The sequence below is a fragment of the Chelonoidis abingdonii genome, chromosome 10, assembly GCF_003597395.2.
Source record: "Chelonoidis abingdonii isolate Lonesome George chromosome 10, CheloAbing_2.0, whole genome shotgun sequence".
NCBI classification, from domain to species: domain Eukaryota; kingdom Metazoa; phylum Chordata; order Testudines; family Testudinidae; genus Chelonoidis; species Chelonoidis abingdonii.
Window position 1 is genome coordinate 68202226 of NC_133778.1, and position 18247 is coordinate 68220472.

At 43.6% G+C, this 18247-nt stretch overlaps 1 protein-coding gene across 5 annotated transcripts in view; it reads left to right on the forward strand.

Moving 5' to 3' along the window:
• Positions 1-4196: 4196 nt before the first annotated feature.
• ZNF148 (zinc finger protein 148) overlaps positions 4197-18247 on the forward strand; it is a 61083-nt gene continuing 47032 nt past the window's right edge. For 4 of the 5 annotated variants that reach the window (XM_032793977.2, XM_032793980.2, XM_032793978.2 and 1 more), the window contains exon 1: positions 4197-4380. The gene's annotated coding sequence lies outside the window, so the exon portion shown is untranslated. The remainder of the gene's footprint in view (positions 4381-18247) is intronic. The other variant, XM_032793976.2, reaches the window with a different exon arrangement.

The following is an 18247-nucleotide window of genomic DNA, read 5'->3' on the forward strand; positions in this document are numbered from 1 at the left end:
GGGGGCAGTGGTTAAGAAAATAAGAGTATGGAGGATGTTATACCAATAAAAAAACTAGCAGGATCTTATTAAAGGGACAAGACATTTGTCACATTTATTGTAAATACCACAATAAAATAAAAGATAACAGCAAACAACGTTGTTTAGCTACTTATTCCTATATATCCATTCACACAATCATTCATACAAGTTCTGGATAGATATTATAGTTACCAGCCTAAAGTTGCTTGTGACAGAATACTGGCCAGGTACCCTGTACACAAGAGTGGAGCCGAGTCCGGGTCAGGTGCACCTGATGCTCCTGGAGGCTGGCAGCAGAACCATAGACTCAAAGTCCTCAGTCTTCAGAGTCCAGCTTTATAGGGATTTTTCCCTATGTTAGTTCATGGGAGTTGCTTCATTCTGCTGTTGTTAAATTAATCAGCAGGTGGCTGGCTCCATGTTGGCAGCAGAATGTTACCCAAAGTCTCTTATCTCACCCTTCTTTTTTACAGGCTTTTAGTTTGGATTCAAAGTCTATAGGTCTTGCTGTGTCACGCTGCCTTTGGGTTTGGATTGATCACCTGTCAACTGCAGGCGTGACTTTCAGCCTTGAACCTGGCTTTGATCTTCCTTCTGGTGTTCTTTTGTCCTTTTCTTTTTAGGGTGGATGCTTTTTACTTTGTTTTACTGTTGTCTAGGTCTTCAGCCGTTGGTAGTTGAACTTCACCTCATCAGGACAGGCTGGGGCTGGAGGTTGATTTTATCATCCATACATGCCTCATTCACACATCTAAACTAACTAATAAGATTACAGCAGGGTTTGCAAAAATGAAGGTTGGAGGAAGCTTTTACAAAATGGAGTGAGTGTTTTAAAATGGGGTTTGAATTACAATATGGCAAACAGTGAACAGAAGTTACAATGCAGGCAAGTGTAGTGAATGGTGAACAGAAGTTACATTAATAAAGTGAACAGTTAAAAACAATTTCATTTATCAGTTCTACAAGGACATTGGTAATCATAGTTTGCAAGAGGAATATGCACATTGGTGGGAAAACTAAAACTGTAACTTCTGCAACACTTTGATCCCATTGTGTATTTGTTGCTCCACCTTCCCCAATCCTTCATCTTCTGTGTATTTAGACTGTAAACTCCTTAGTGCCCAAGTCTTTATGAGCACCATGGGAGCTCAGCATTTTAGGTGCTATTGTAATGAATATTTAATAACAATAAAATAAATGAATTTTGGCAAGGATGATATCAAGTGATACATTAAGAATAAAATGTTTTATCAAGAGAACAAATTATTTAGCAGATCCAAGATTCTGTGTTCAATATCAATGAGTATTTCAAACTATTGGAAATACATTTCTTTTTAATCTCGCTCCAACCCACCTACCCACAAAAACTCTAGTTATTGAGTGCTACCACATTTCAGTATAAAGTTGAGATGCACTGTCTCCTTCAAGTTAAGTCAAGTTATGTTCTAGCTCAACCAGAAGTTATGGGCTTGGTGCAGGAATTGCTAGGTGAAATTCTGTGGCCTAAGTCAGCGGTTCTCAACCAGGGGACTGTGAGCCCTTTCAGGGGGCCGTGTGGCCCAGTGGCTGAAACCCGGTCCCCCAGGCTCCAGTGCTGAAGTCGGGAGCGGCCCAGGGCAGAAGCCGGCGCCCCCTGCCGAGAGCGGCCCAGGGCTGATGCCAGACCCTTCTCCCAACAGCAACCTTTAAAGAAAAGTTAAAGCTTAAAATAAGTGTACTTTTCATGACTGTGTGCAGTAGAAAGTATGGATGTGGATTCATATGATGTCAGGCTTATCCTACATTGTGATCTCTTCTGTACCATATTTTAAATGTATCTAAATAGTTAGTATGCAGGTAGGTGGCATACTTGCTGCTGCTCCTACTTCTACAGTTCTCCTGCCTTTTGGTACTGCTGTTCCTGCAGCTTTACCTGCACCTGGCTTTATTCTGCTCCCTGTGCCTTAGGGAATTGGGGTAAAAATCTGGGGATGGGTCCTGCTTTGAGCAGGGGGTTGGACTAGATGACCTCCTGAGGTCCCTTCCAACCCTGATATTCTATAACTTCTCCAGGATTCTAGACAGCTGCTCTTGCAAGTTTGTAGCACTGAGGCTGCTTGGTGCTTCTGCCCTTATGCATTTTTGACACCTGGCCTTTGGAGCAGGGGGTTGGACTAGATGATCTCCTGAGGTCCCTTCCAACCCTGATATTCTATAACTTCTTCAGGATTCTAGACAGCTGCTCTTGCAAGTTTGTAGCACTGAGGCTGCTTGGTGCTTCTGCCCTTACGCATTTTTGACACCTGGCCTCTGGCTTGTTGCTAATGCAGGTTTCTAGAGGGTCTGTATTTTTTGTCCCTGCTGGATTCCTATACCAAGAGCTCAGCTGCCCCCAGCATGACACCAAGAATCTCATTGCTAATACCCCTACGGATTTCCTGAATTCAAACATTCATTGCTACCAGACATGTAAAGTGCCTTGTCTACATGGTACAGGTTTTTCTGTCCTTGAAGGCATCATACACCTAGACTGTGGGAACATCTGGCTCCTCGGATTTCCTGCAAACAGGATACTCAGCCTTGCTACCTCTGCAGCCTTCCTGGAGACAGGGTGCTCAGAGTTGTGCCTATTCCAACAGGTTTTGTGCACCCCCAATCCTTGGTGGGGGTGCTGCTGCTTTTGCTGATCTACACCATTCAGTTCTTCTTTTCCTGTAACTTCCTCCACATCCAATATCTTCTTATCTTCTCCAGGAGATATCTGACAGCAGATAACCTGCAGGAGCAGCAGCACTGAGTTTCAGCACCTCTTGCCCTTAGTGCTGCTGTTCCTGCAGTCAGTACTTCGCATGCATATTTGCTCTAAGCAGAGCCCTGAATACTGCTACCCCCATAGTTTCCTTGCACCCAGGACACATACTGCTGCTCTTCCTGCAGTTCCATATCTCATTATTGCTCCTACTGCTTTTCTTCACTTAGTGCTTGTGCACCCATGTTTACTGCTACTTCTCCAGGTTTCCCTACACCCAACACTCACCACACTGTAAGTTTACCTCCACAGTTAATACTGCCATTGCTGTGAATTTCCCTCTACACATGGCAGTAGCTTCTGCAGGTTTCCAATGGGCTGGGCCACACCATTCCTGAGGGCTCCTTACACTTCGTGGCTCTCAGTGCTTTGGTTTATAATTAGGGTGACCAGATGTCCCGATTTTATAGGGACAGTCCCGATTTTCTTATACAGACACCTATTAAAAGAGCCAGTGCAAAATGGAAAGACCCCTTGTCCCGATTTTTCACGCTTGCTGTCTGGTCACCTTATTTATGCCACACCATAGAGCACATGATGCTGTGGCCCACCACCACATATTTCCACATCTTGGGGCATCTAGTATTGCAAAGTCCGCTCCATCAACCTGTAGCCTGGGGTGCCCTGCCCCTATGCACTACTGCAGGGTCCCCTCTTGCCCCTCCATACAAGGCCCAATTCCCAAGAGCCCACACCCACCCTATCCCCCACTATGACCATTCTCCAGACACCCCACACCCCCTAGTTTCCAGTTCTCCAGACCCCACCCCCATCCCCCACGTATGACCAGCCCCCCCACTCCCTATCCCCCTAGTATTATCAGTTCCCTAGACGCCCCCACCCCCTAGAGTCACCAGCTCTCCAGACCCTACCCCCATTCCCCACATATGACCAGCCCCCTAGAGGTGCCAGTTCCCCAGACGCCCCCACCCCTTAGAGGTACCAGCTCTCCAGACCCCACCCCCATGTATGACCAGCCCCGCTACTCCCTATCCCCCTAGAGGTACCAATTCTTCAGACGCCCCCACCCCCTAGAGTCACCAGCTCTCCAGACCCCACCCCCATCCCCCACGTATGACCAACTCCCCACACAGCCCCTCTGCTCCCTGTCCCCCCCTGTGACCGGTTCTCCAGATACCCGCCGCCCTCCTCCCGCAGACTCCATTCCCCTACCCGCATGGCCCAAGGCGGCCGGTTCCTCAGGCCCCAGCTGCCTCCATTCCGCCGGCTCCCCAGACCCCGTTCCCCCGGAGTACCGAGGTTCCCGCGCGCCCCAGCAGGCAGCCGAGGCTCCGTCCGCGGGTATCCCCGGCGACTCCCAGCGCTCCGGCGCCTGGGCGGCTGCAAGTCCTCCCGGCGGTTTCCCAGCCTGCACCGCGGCGCGGCGGCGCTCTGGCCGGCCTGTCGCTGTCACCGCCAGGAGGAGGCCGACGCTGCTGCGCTCCTCGAGCCGCCGAGCAGGAAGGAGCCTTCGCCGCCGCCGAACTTTCCCTCAGGGCCCACCATGCCCGGGGCAGCGGCCCAGGGACTCTGAGCGCCGCTCCCGCCTTCCCCTCGCAGCGCCGCGGCCGGTAAGCCCCGGGGCGTGGGGGAGCTGGGTCGGCCCGGCCGCTCACGCACAGGGAGGAGGGAGGGAGAGAAGCTGGGCCTCGCCGCTCCCTGTGCGCGGCGCTGCGGGCCAAGCGGCCCAGAGGCTCTGCGGAACCGCGAGCGGGGTGGGGGAGGCGGGAGACCCCGCGGGGCTGGCGAGGCCGGAGCTTGAGGAGGGGGGGCGAGGAGGCTTCCACCCCCCTATGTTGTTGTGGAGGGTGAATGTGAGGGGAGCTTCCTTCCGCTCCCCGCCCCCCCGCCCTTGATGCGGGCTGCGCTCGGGGCTTTCCCTGCCGGAGTCTGAGTTCGGGGCAGGAGATGGAGTGAGAGCTGCTGGGCTGCTGCTCCGCCGCGAGCGGGGCTCGCACTTGGGGGACTGACGGACAAAGACGGAGGACTGAGATTCGGGGATAGGGAGACAGGCAGCCAGACCTAGAGACACCCCCTTCTCCCCTCGTCTATTGTTCTCGGGAAGGGGAGCTGCTGATTTGGGGATTTAATTTTCCAATACCGCCCCCCCCTCCCCCGCGCTTGGCAGCTTTGCGAGTGGTCTCTCTAGTGTCAGGAGCTGCTAACAAGTGCTTGCTTGGAAGTCCTCAGACAAGAGAGAGAAAAAAGGGATGGTGGAGTTGTGATGGGTATTTAATTGCGATTTAAACCCCCCCCCCCCATACCCTTGTCAGATCTTAGTTTGGATTAGCACAATAGTGAGTCTTTTTCTTTAAGGGTGCATAGACATGGGCTAGACATCAATGTTGCAAATATAATGCATTCTGTTTAGCTAACCTTTTGCAATTCCATAAACCTTTTTGAGTTCTTCAATTGAGAATGCTGTATAATGAGGTAAAGTAGTATTATACATAGAATCCAGTGAGCAAACTTTTAAGTTTGTTTCCCAACTCCACCTGGAATATGGCCATGGATGATAAAGTAAAATGTATGTGATTCTGGAAAGCTAGAAGTTTAAGATGAGACTGAGGGAGATGGTGGTTTCACAACACATTAAAAAAAGATTATTGGAAAGGCAAACTACATAAAATGAAAACTTTTATTAAAATAAAAACAAAACAATAAAGATTTCCTTTAATGTTTTAGATTAAGGCCGAGCCCAAGTACAAACTTTTACATAACTTTTCAAAGTCACCAGGAGTATGTACTGGAACTTGAGCTCTCTGAACACAGTGGATCATCCATGTTCAGATCTACTTCTTTGCTTGTGGGGAGCACGGTCCCTACACTTCCCCTCCCTAGGTTTGGAGATCCTTGCCTGAGGAGGTAAAAGAGGTTGAGGAATGGTATCATCCTAGCCCACTTCCTGCAGGAAGTCATGTTATACTGGAGGTCAGACTAGAAGATCTAATGGTCCCTTCTACACTTAAAATGCTTCAATTTACAAAAAAAGTTTATGGCCCTTCAGGCTGCACTAACTTTTATGTATTCCCTTGACATCCTGTGGTACTCATGCAGGCTTCCAGAGACAGCTGTCATTGAGGGAAGCCTGGACAGTGCCGGGGGGCCCACAGCCTCTCAGACATAGTCTTCTGTGGATCTAGTGGAATTTGACATCTCTGGGTTGGAATCCTATTGGTTTCACAGCAGGGACAAACGCTCATCTCCCAGGAATGGTTAGAGGAAAACTCCGCAAGATCAGCTTTACTAAGTCAGTCCTCCCCACCATAAAGATCCCTATCATGGGTTTTTATCAAGAAGGATTGCAGAATATTTATGTATTAAAACAAACAAGAAACAGGGACTGTTTAATTATGATAATTGTATTTTTTGTTACTGATTTTTTAAAAGTGTTTTCTTCATAGGTATGTCTGAGCATATGTAGAAATTCTAAAAAAATACAGTTATTTGGCCAATATAACTTAAAAACAAAATAAAGAGATTAGTCTCTTGTATTTGACTATACAATGTAGCATTCACATTTTCTGCCCTCACCCCCTCAGGCAAAAGTCTGGGATAACAAGTGTATATGTAATATATATTTCTGGTGTGATTCTTGATTGTCTTATTGTCTTGTATTTAATTTCTACCCTAGTCCAAATTTAAGTCCAGATCGTGCAAACACTTAGAAATACATTGATTTTAATGGAAAGTCTCTAATGTAACAGATAATTGTATTGTCAGTTTATAAGTCTCTAAATATTGACACTTTATTCTGGGAGGAAAATGACACTCTAAATCTATTGAAGTTGAAAACTGCTGCTTCTAATTTGTGAACTTCTGTGACGACAACATTAGTGGTGTTTTAAGACAATATTATGGACATACTTTGTCCCAGTGAAATATTATGAACTCAAATATAAAAGAACTGAGTTTATATTCCGGACAGCTCATGGACAGGACTGTGCACCACAGATTTGGTGATGTAAATTTGGAAATGGTGGAATTAAAGTTTTCAGTTGTGAGTTCAGTCAGTTTAGACTAAGTTTCAAAACCCTAAAAGAGTTTTGGGGATGAAAATGTGATCGGTCACCATTTTTTAGTGTTTTGGAAAAATCCTGGACAGGGTTGACATTTTGCCTTCTACTGGAAATTAATTATGTTTATGGTGGCAAGGATCTTTGTCGTTTTATTCCCCTGTGAAGAAGAATTTTAAGTGTGCTATTGTAAATATCTCCAGTAGAAACATTTATGTACTTAGGTCACTTAGGAAAGTTAAGGTGAATCAGTTAGAGATTTGAAGTCAGTGTGCATAAATCAGGATGTTAAACTCCCATATGGACGCTCCTACTCAAGAGTAAAATGGTTTTAAATTATAATGAACTAAGACCACCTAGTCCTGAATGAAAGCATCCACACAAGGGTTAAAATGATTTAATTTAGGGTTATGTCTACACTTCAAGTGCTACAGTAGCACAGCTGCAGTGCTGCAGCTATGCTGCTGTAATGTGGACACCTACTATAGTGAGGGAAGTGGTTTTTCCATCTCTATAGTAAATTCCCCCCATTCTGATGCTTTAGCTAGGTTCATGTAAGAATTCTTCCATGAACCTAGCTGCATTTACAGTGGGGGGTAGGTTGACCTGACTAGGTCGCAGAGGATGTCACATTTTTCACAGCCCTTAGTAATGTAGCTAGGTCAACCTAAGTTTTAGGTGTAGACCAGGACTTATGTACATGAACCTCACGCTTTTAGTTGATTCACCTTAACTTTCCTGAGGGTTTGTCTACATGATGTGGCAGTGCTCACCAAAAGGGTATATGCAAATTGTAGAGTGCTCTAATGTGTTGCATGCCAACTGTCCTGTGTAGACTCTGCTGACACATTGTAAAAGGTTCCTAGTGTGTGTTAATGTAGTGCTGTTTCAAACGAGACTGTGAGTGCACGCTAGGTACCTTTTAGAGCATGTCAGGAAGGTCTACACGAGGCAGTTAGAATGCAATACATTAAAGCATTCTATAGTTTACACACCCTGGTAATGCGCACTGCTGCACTGTGTCGACAAGTTTGAGTGTCCCTTTGTAGAAAAGCCCTTAGGCTGTGCATGCTTAGAGTAGCTTGCAGGAATGGGGTCCTAATTCCAGTTTGTCAGAAATATTGTCAGATAGATGTAGGCTTAATTTAGTTTTGGTTTTAAAAAAATGCAACCTCCCCCTTTAATATTAAGAGACGTGTTTTTGTGACTTTAAAGGTACATAAATAAATTACAAGTTTTCTCTTTGGATTTAAACATTATCCTGCAATGTTTGCTGGTTAGCATTGTTCAGGAGAACCTGAAAGTGAAACTGACATGTCTATTTGTATTATTCAAACTGAGTGAAGGGCTAAAATTAAATCAGCAAATTAAATTATTTTAGTTGAAATCATCTAAATTGTTACGTCTTTCATTTGACTAGACATTTTAATGAAAGCTGCCTTCTCAAATCGCCACATAGTGATTGGAGAATAGACTGAGGCCCTTAGCATGCAGTCTGATCTGTGTAGGTGGACGCTTATGCTCAAATGAAGTCCCACTGAAGCTACTGAGTCTCCACATGGACATGCTGAAATACAGATAAAGACCTTTGAACAAATAATGAATCCCCACATACAAATTGCTTGATGTCCCTAAAGAGCAGAAAGTTAACTGTTGACAGGACATGGACTGTCAGCAAGGCACAAATCACTGGCTCCAGCTATTAACTCTGGAGTGAGCACTCTTGTTAGAGAGTTTTTCACAACATTTATCTTCAGTTACACAGATTCTGTCAGTTACTTTATTTTAGTACTTTCCAGTGAAGTTAAAAACACTATTCCATCTGTTTAGCTCATTAGTACTGTATATACATTCTAAACATTCAATTATTTTTAGGGCTTTTTTAATCTTCATATTTATATAGCAGAGTGTTCTTTTATATATTAGCAACAATGCTTTAAGCTACACGTGCAATAATTAACATACCGCTTGAACATATCTTACTTACATGTAGTACACAATATGAAATAACATATTCAAAGACTATTACAATAGGATTTGTGATTAAAAAATGTGATCTTGAATAGATTGCACAATGAGATATTTTTTCATATGTAGTCAGGAGTTCAAATAATATATCAGAAAAACTTAAAATTATTTTCTCATATTGCTTGGTGTGTGTCTTGATTTTTTTTTAAAAAAATATTTTTTTTAAATGTGCAGAAAGAAGATTTACCTTCCTTTGGAAATGCACTGAGAAGTATATCATGCAGAGAGAGAGATTTACATATGCATATATTTCTAATGACATTTTTAATGTATTGAAATGATTCTGGTAACGTCTGGTAATGTCTGGAATTATCTATTAAAAAAAATCAGATAGTACTTTTGCTCTAAAATTCCTATTTTTTCCAGCATTTATGCTTAGGATATTGTCAGACAGCTGGATTAACCTTTTGTGGGCCCTGGTGCCAAACATATTTGTGAGCCCCCATGTAGTCATTGTGGGCTCCAAGTGTGGGCCTGGTGTGGCAGTGCTATTGGTGCCATAGTAAGAAGTGAAAACATTATCTACTGCCTGGTACTGAATCTCAGAGACATTTTTCATTTTGATCACACATCTCTGCGTGACTAGATGCATTGCCACACACAGCACCCTCAGCCCCCAGTTTTTCTCATTAAGCTGTATATAAATGTGGGTTTTCCAGTGTCCATAGTAAGCAATAATTTCACAGTGATCACGGGAAACTCCCCACAGATTTATCTCCTTCCTTATTCTGACCTTCTGTAGCCATGTCTCCAGTACCACCCCATGTCAGCAGTCACGGTATGTGGTTCTGGTCTCAGGTCAAAAAAGTTTCACAGCCAGCAGGTACCTGATAAATTCTGACAAATCCCTTCCTCAGCACTCATCCTGCCATTTGAGCAAACCACTTGCAAACACCATTTTCCCGAAGTGAGGACTTAGCCCCTGGGAACCTGGAGTCACCAGCCTTTTTCCCTCTGCTCCCAGCCACTACTTGGTCACCACCATCTCTCCCTATGCTTGTTTCCCTCTTACCTTGGACATGCTCCCTAGCCAGCTGGGGCTGTTCTCCCCCTGCAAGCCTGATCTGCTTCCTCTTTCCCTGCTCCGGTTGGAATTGAAAGAGGTTCAGAAAAGGGCAACAAAAATTATTAGGGATATAGAACGGCTTCCGTATTAGGAGAGATTAATAAGACTGGGACTTTTCAGCTTGGAAAAGAGGCAACTAAGGGGATATATGATAGAGGTCTATAAAATCATGGGTGGTATAGGGAAGGTAAATAACGAAATGTTATACTCCTTCTCATAATACAAGAACAAGGGGCCACCAAATGAAGTTAATAGGTAACAGGTTTAAAACAAACACAAGAAAGTATTTTTTCACACAATGCATTGTCAGCCTCTGGAACTCCTTGCCAGAGGGTGTTGTGAAGGCCAGTATTATAACGGGGTTCAAAAGGGAGCTAGATAGATTCACAGAAGATAGGTCCATCAGTAGCTGTTAGCCAGGATGGGCAGGAATGTTGTCCCTAGCCTCTGTTTGCCAGAAGCTGGAATTGGGTGACAGGGCATGGATCACTTGATGATAACCTGTCTGTTCATTCCCTTTGGGGCATCTGCCATTGGCCAGTGTCAGAGGACAGGATACTGGGCTTGATGGACCTTTGGTCTTGACCCCAGTATGGCCGATTTTGATGTTCCCCTGGACATTCTTTCCTATGGGATCTGTGACCTCTGTCTCTTGAGTATTAATTCAGTTTCCTTTATCACTCCCCCTGTAGTCAAGAGCGCCTGCCAGCTTCTCTCGACTCAGCCATGGGGCCAATTGCCAGAGCCAGCCCTTTAGAGACTGCAGCTGCTAGCAAGGGAGGTGGTGACAATCCAAATCTGAGCATCCATTGAACCTTTGCAGTGACCGGCCACTACAGGTTTCTAACCTCAAAGCTAGCCTAGGCAGCTGCAGCTCGAGTTAGGTGTTTCCTTCCTCTAGGCCATGGCTTTAAGTTACTTGAGATGCCATCACCTGCAGCGGAGACCACCAATTCCCACTCATCCTTAGCTAGCAGATAGTCAAGAAGAAAGTACACCCTGAATGATTTTGGAGGCTGGAGTGCCAGGAGGTTCCATCCTGAGCAGCGGCCTTGCAACAAGCTCACATGGCTCATATTACTTCCACTCAGATTTGAACTTTAGCGTTTCATAACTGGCAGCTAGCATGCACCCTCTAAGGCTTAATTACAGCTTAGATTTTGATCTCGCTGTTCACCAGCAAGGATTTCCAGTGTCTTGCTCACTCTGGTCTCCCGAAACCTTCCTTGGGGGACCCCAGATCAGAGGCTTGATCTTAACCACAAGGAAATTAAACCATTCCCCACCTCTCTCCACCCAGAATTTACCTCTGGCTAACCTAGAGTTACTGTATGCTACTCTTCCATCATTTACCAAAGCATGTCTCTCTCTTCACAAGAGACCAACCCAAAGACAAGGGAAAAGAAGATTCTTCTCTCTTCCCCCGTGTTCTTCCCAGCCCTGGGACATGAGAGTAACCAGAGAGCAGTTTCCCCTCCCCCCTGTCTTTCCTTTTCTCACCCTAATTTCCTGGTGGTCAACTAGAAACAACAAAGAATACACGGTCTTAAAAAGCCAACTTTGTAAATAATAGAAGAAGAGTAGGATTAACAGTTTCTCTGTGATCTAGATGGTAAGATATATCAGGGTTTTTCAACTTATAGAAAATGAATAAACAATAGAAAAGGGATAAACAGCCTTACCCAAAAACAATACAATTTAAAGTACTTATAGCCAAATACACATAAAGACTCCACCAGCCAGATACACAGATGCAAATACAGCAAAACAATTTAAAAGACTATACTTTTGCTATCTTGTACTTACAACTGGGAACAGAAGATTAGAAGGACTGGAAATAGACCCTCTCATAGCTGAGAGAGCACAGAACAGACAAAGACCCAAGACCAAGAAACCCCCCAAATTCCCTCCCTTAAGCTTTGAAAAATCAGGTTTCCTGATTGGTCCTCTTGTCAGGTGTTTGGTTCCCTTTGTTAACCGTTTACAGGTAAAAGAAACATTAATCCTTAGCTATCTGTTTATGACATGGCCCCCCTCAGCTGTGGGACCGGGACCCTGTGAAGACAGTGGAGTTACCCTGTGTATAACCAGTCCTGTCCAAAGCCTGTTGAAGTGAGTGGGAGTCTTTTCATTGTCTTTAATGGGCTGCGTATAGAAGCAAAGGACCCTATTCTAGACTCTAGGAGCAAAGTATATTCTATGCTGCACTGGTTTATTATTGTAACAGGAAGGTCTCACATTAATTAGTGAATAAGCAACACCTCCTACAGCATTCTTTTCTGCCACTCTTCTTTGCTGTGGGGAATTTGCCAATGCAATATTACTGTCTTTTTTTTAAACAAAGAAAACTGGGGAAAAAAATGGCACTGGCTGTTGAAAATAGCAATTCCAGTCCTTGTTAGCAGTGGGAAGATCCCAGCATTTGTTGCTCAATTTTATCCTACTTTTTCTACACCAAATTACAGTGGATCAGTATATTTGATTTGGGAGAAATGAAGTAACAGCTGCCCAACTGAGCTTGAGCACTCCTAAATTTTGAGAGTGTTCAAATCAGGAAGGCATGTGCTAGATTCCCTTTCTTAATATTGGATAAATCTGGAAAGGAAAAGTCAATTTCTGCTTCCATGGCTCAGATGTGGAAATCCTGCTGCATGCCTGGTACCATACCTAAAGCTGCCCAGGTCCTCCAGTAGAGTCTCTCCTCTCTTACTTTTCATTTTCACTTCTGGTGGCATCCCAATACCTCCCTTGCTAGGCTTCAGATACAGAGGTGCATTGTCCATTCATTTTACCCAGATCCTTCTTTGGGGGCTGCCAGGCGAGGTCACACTGGCATCCCATATCCAGTCTGGGGAAGTCTTCTGAGGGTGATATCTGGGCCAAAGACTTCTACTACTTGGGCATACTTGTTCCCCAGTCACAGGGCCACCCCTTTCTATCAGCTAGCTCTTCATTCACAGCAAGCTGCAGCGCATGGGGTCTTAGCTTCCCTACACTTTTCCCCCTCCCTTTCCTGTTGATAGCAGCCAAGGGAATGCTGGGAAATGTAGTTCCTCCCCTGCTCCAGGGCCAGTTCTCTAGGCAGGGAGCTGGCCAAGGAACTACAACTCCCAGGGCCTCTTGGGTTTTCAGCTCCCGTGCTGGATCCCTGCTGCTCCAAGGCTCCGCTTGTGCAGCGCTGTGAGAGGGGAGGAAGTGAGTGTTATGGGCCCCCTTCTGAGCTTGGGCCTGGCACTATGGTGCCATTGGTGCTATGGTAAATCCAGTACTGTTGTCAGATTTTTCTTATGTTCAGGAATACAGTATAATTAAGTAGCAATTTTTACTAGTGATGAAATATATTTAGGTTTAAATATGCCTTCAGCATTTTAATGAGTTTTGGAAAAATAATGTGGGAAATTGTTGTTTAACTGTATATCCTGTATGTATTGGTCTGATTTTGGAGCTACTCTTCTGAACTGCTTTTATTGACAGTTTAGTATTACAGTATCTGCATCTTGTCACAATTTGTACAGAGAACTTTTAAGACAGTGTGGTCTGATTCTTCTTTTATGGCTTAGGTGACATTTTTGTAACTGCAGAATTAAATAGTCTGATGATAAAATGAAATCTGTGTGGGCAGAAGATCCAACCTGCAAACAGCAGAAGGATATAATTTGTGAGCAGCCTATCAAGTATAAACTGTCTATCTCTAGCACTGAAAAATCAAGAAGCATGTAAAATGATTGTAAAAATAATTCCTTGCAATAGCAAGTTATTTTAATAATGCATAAAGTTGTTGTAATGACTGTATGGATAAACTCTCTAAAGTGGGAGGCTATATGCAATTTTAGAACAAAGCTGCATGCACATAGGGTAAAAATATGCCCATTCTTAAAAATTGCAAAAATTATCTTAATGCTCTTGTAATATTCCACAATGTCTGTATTAACTTTTTACTGCTGATGTTTCCCAAAATAGAATATAAAAAAAATTGTCAAATGGAACAGTTTACAGTAAAAGTAACATCATGATTGGATAATATTACATTATTGAAAGAGGTGGAGTGAAGAAGATTGTTAGCTGGCAGATGTGATGTAGTTGTACATTTACTAAATATTTAAGAAAGGGAAGACAAACCTTTTTTACAGTATCAGAATTGCTGCTTCTAAATGGCTGTTTTTCAGAAATGTCAAATACATTTATATTTTTGCAGGAATTGGAGTTGAGGGTGGGAAAGTTCTGGTGTACTCTAGACAAGTATAACTTACTCCTGTACCTAGTAATCCTCAATTCCCTTGCCCTCTCTGATCTGTTTCTGCCACAGATATAGTAAGTGGGTTACATGTTGGCTCTTCATTTGCCAGTATACTGTATGATTGTCTGGTCCGACTCTGACCCATCATTCTTCTGCCAATGTCCCTAGACTGCCTCCTCCTCCTTTTCTTTATCCCAGACTCATAGAGATCACTGGCCTAGGGTTTTGTTCATTGAGTGTTGCAAAGATTCAAAAATTATAGGGGAAGAGGTGCTGTTACTAAGCTGCTTGGAGAAAGATTGAGATCTGTAGGTTATGTGGGAGGAGCTAGAGCAGCCTTTGTGTGCCATTGTGCTGTCTTTTGCATGTTTCACAGTGGTAGGATGGTAAAATGTATGGATTTTGCTTACAACATACTGATTTTAGGAAAAACAAATACGGAGTGTCATTGAGGCCAAGAATGTAACAAGTTTCAAAGAGGGATTGAATGTTTATATGGGTAACAAACTACCCAGATTTCTGATACTCTTTTTGTAAGACAGAGAGTGAACCTCATGTTTCAAGATTAAGACAATGTCTAACCATTAGGGATTAGAATGAAACCTTCACGGGGCACATTATGCACAACTATCTACTGCACTTTTTTGAGAAATGCCTGACGTTGGCTTCTGTTAGGGCAGGGATATTGGACTAGATGTAGCACTGTTCTGATCCAGTGTGGCAGTTCTTTTGGAACAATATGTGGCTGTGGCTGCTGTTAAGAAGGACTAATTTCATAGATCCTACCAGGGACACTAGTGGATCCAAATAGATTTCAGAGTTCTCCAAGAGAAAATATGCTACAGCCAGTGGCCCTGTCTGTTGATGGCCTGCTATGTTATCATGATTGTCATCTGCTCTTGATCGTTGTTATGATGGTTCTTAACACAGGTCACTCTGCTATCTTGAGAGCCTGTGACAAGTGAGATGGATGGCGAAAGTCAAGCTCTTAGGTTGCATCATTTGTAGCGTTGAGCATTTGTGAAGTCACATGGTAGGTATAGTGAATGTGAAAAAAGCAGTTTTCTTGTCTACCATTATGTCCATAAAATTGCCCTGTAACAGAATTGTTCAGGGTGGTTGGCAGTTTGGTATATCCTAGCTGACTCATTTTGCAAAGAGAATCTAATGTTTTTTCTTGCTGTGAAGTGATTATTTATTTCATGGACATGATTTATTAGATTCAGAAGTGATGATTAGTCCCCATTGTAATCAAATGCAACAAAATCTGTGAATGAATTTGGGCCATTACCACTTGCTTATTTTCTAGAAGTGTGTGGAAAGTATTGGCCTTCAACCTGCATGTGATCTCATTCCACTTTGGTAGAATCCAGTGTGTGTGTATTGAGTCATTTGTTTGAGATTGTTAATATATTTATATAGGATGGTAGGTTGTCACCTTTCCTGTGGGAGAAAATGGTGATCAGGCCTTGCATAAGAAGCCAAGCCTGCCAATTTTAGTCCTGTGTGAATCTTCATTGGGGCAGCAGATGGGTTGCAGGGGTGTGTATGTGGTGGGGATGCTGTTGATGTGTGGAGGCCATGAGGAAGCTAGGTAATTGTTTTGTGGACCTTGTGAAAACCACATGGTTTCTCCTTCTCCCATGCAAACTTCATAATCTCCTGTAATACCTTTAAAATGGGTTGTCTAAATTACCTTTAATGTAATTTAAAAAAAAAGTCTGTTAATGCCACAGACCATGTATACCATATTTGAAGTTGAAAGTTGTTTTGGGGGTAAAGTAAGGCTTGTGATGGAAAACAAGTCTGACCTTACTTATGGTGCAGATGCCACCAACCCATAATCAGTACTTTGGTCAAAAGGTCTTATTTTTAGAATTAAAACTTGGTGTAACAGAGTCCCCTGTGGTTCCTCCCACAGATGGTAGGAGAACCTGACCACACCCAGTTATTTTCACTGGGTGGTTCCAGCAGAGGCCTTGGTTCCTTACTACTTGCAAGGAGCGGTGGAAGGGCTGTCCTTTGTGAGCCTTCTTAAGTCTCTCCGGATGGGGGATAGAAAGAAAAGTCACAAACCCCAACACATTTGAGAGTATCCCCATTCCCAGGGCCTTTCAGAAAGTGAGATGGGGAAAAGTCTACAGTGCTGGCATTGATCCAGCACCTGCGTAGTGAGTTTTGAGAAATCTCACTGGCTGGGCTTCTGAGTCAGGCTTGGTGTGTCTGACTTACCATGGGAGTTCGCTGCACTCTCAGTAGGGTCAGGGTTAAAGTCTACTGGCTGGGAGTTCCCTCTGTGACTTTAGGAGTCACTTCTGCAGTCTGCTGCTTAGGGCAATTCCCTCCTCATCCCCACAATAGCTGGCTGCCATTTCCTCCCTTTTAAAAGCCTCCTTCCTATTATATAAGATTGACCGGGCTTTGGTGGGAGGGCTAGCCCACGCAGCCCTGAGGGCCTGTCTTGGACCTTCATATCCGTGTGAGGTCCATGTACACCCCATCGGTCTTGGTATTTATATACAAGTTGATGATTTATCCAAAGAACTAAATAAATTAAAATGTATTTCTAGCTCAAATTAGTTGATTGACATGAATATTCAGTGCATTTTATGCAATGTGGTATTATTCAAGGTCTACACTAATTAAACAATTAAACAGTGTTTTCATTCAGCATGGGAGAAGCATGCAGGGGGCAGCACTAGGAGCTCAAGTCATCTTATGTGGTGGGGATGATGCACTATGGTGCCTGGAAGGTATTTTATATTCATTATGGCTGATAGCCAGCTTTGAACATCTGAACCTATGACCTGATAAGTCGAGTTTTGAAACAGCATCACCAAACAGCTCAGTTAAGATTGTATTTAGTACTTTTACAACTTGAAGGGTTTGAGTTTAACCTAAAAGCAAATTATTTACTCTTGAGAGTGTGGTGAGAGTGTTTTTTGTCTGCATTGTTGGTCTCGGGGAGGATGTCAATCCTTTGGCCAAATAGCAAATTTTTTGAATTCCCAGGTGGAATGGTGTCCCAAAACGCCTTTTTTGCAAGACAATCATGACTATTTCTTTCAGACCCTTTGGATAAATGCCTTTTTTGTGACTCCTGGACAACCTTATTATTTTGTTACTTCTTATTTGTAATCTGGTACTGCAGTGTGCTGGACAATGTCCACATGCTTACTTACACCCACCAGCACATCATGCACAGGGAAATAGTCTATGTCCTGAGAGCTTGGTATCTGAGAAGACAAGCAACATACAAAGGGTAAGGGAAAGGCGTTTACAGTTTTTATGAATATTATACATTACACTACATATTTTTAAATTAAAGAAATGTATATCAGATATATCTAACTGCCCAGAAACCTAACCATTATTAGGTGGTCAGCAGTTATATGCGTTATGGAATTAATATCTGAAATTACTGCATTACACTCTATGTAGGCTCTGAACACCATATAGAAGCTATAGCATGTGTTGAATGTGACTGTGGGACATTAGTATATATTACACCAGAATGTAGGGCGGGGGGGATCGATCTAAGTTACGCAGCTTCAGCTACGTAAATAACATAGCTGAAGTCCACGTACTTAGATCTACTTACCGTGGTGTCTTCACTGTGATGTGTTAATGGGAGACTCTCTCCCGTCGATTCCCCTTGTGCTTCTCGTTGAGGTGGAGTACTGGCGTTGCCACTAGAGTGATCGGGGTCAGTTTATCGCGTCTATACGAGACACGATAAATCAACCCCGCTGGATCGATCACTGCTCATTGATTGGCTGATAGTGTAGACAAACCCGTAGTTTCCTGCCTTTTTTTGGTATGTTGGGTGCAGTGACTGTATTACACCAATTCTGACTTGGTGGTGGAGTCCCCTTGGCTGTTAGTGGTAGGAGGTTTTCAAGTCAGTGCAGATGATAGTTCTTAATTATTGGCTGTGAGTTCTTGGAACCAGTGTCTTTCATCAGTTTGTCCCTGATAAGTGCAGGGAGTACACACAGAGATGGAAACATACTTTTGCCTTGTTTTTGGATCAGTCCAAATGCCTGTTCTACAGTATTCTGACACTTAATTAGTGCAGACGGTGATCAGGG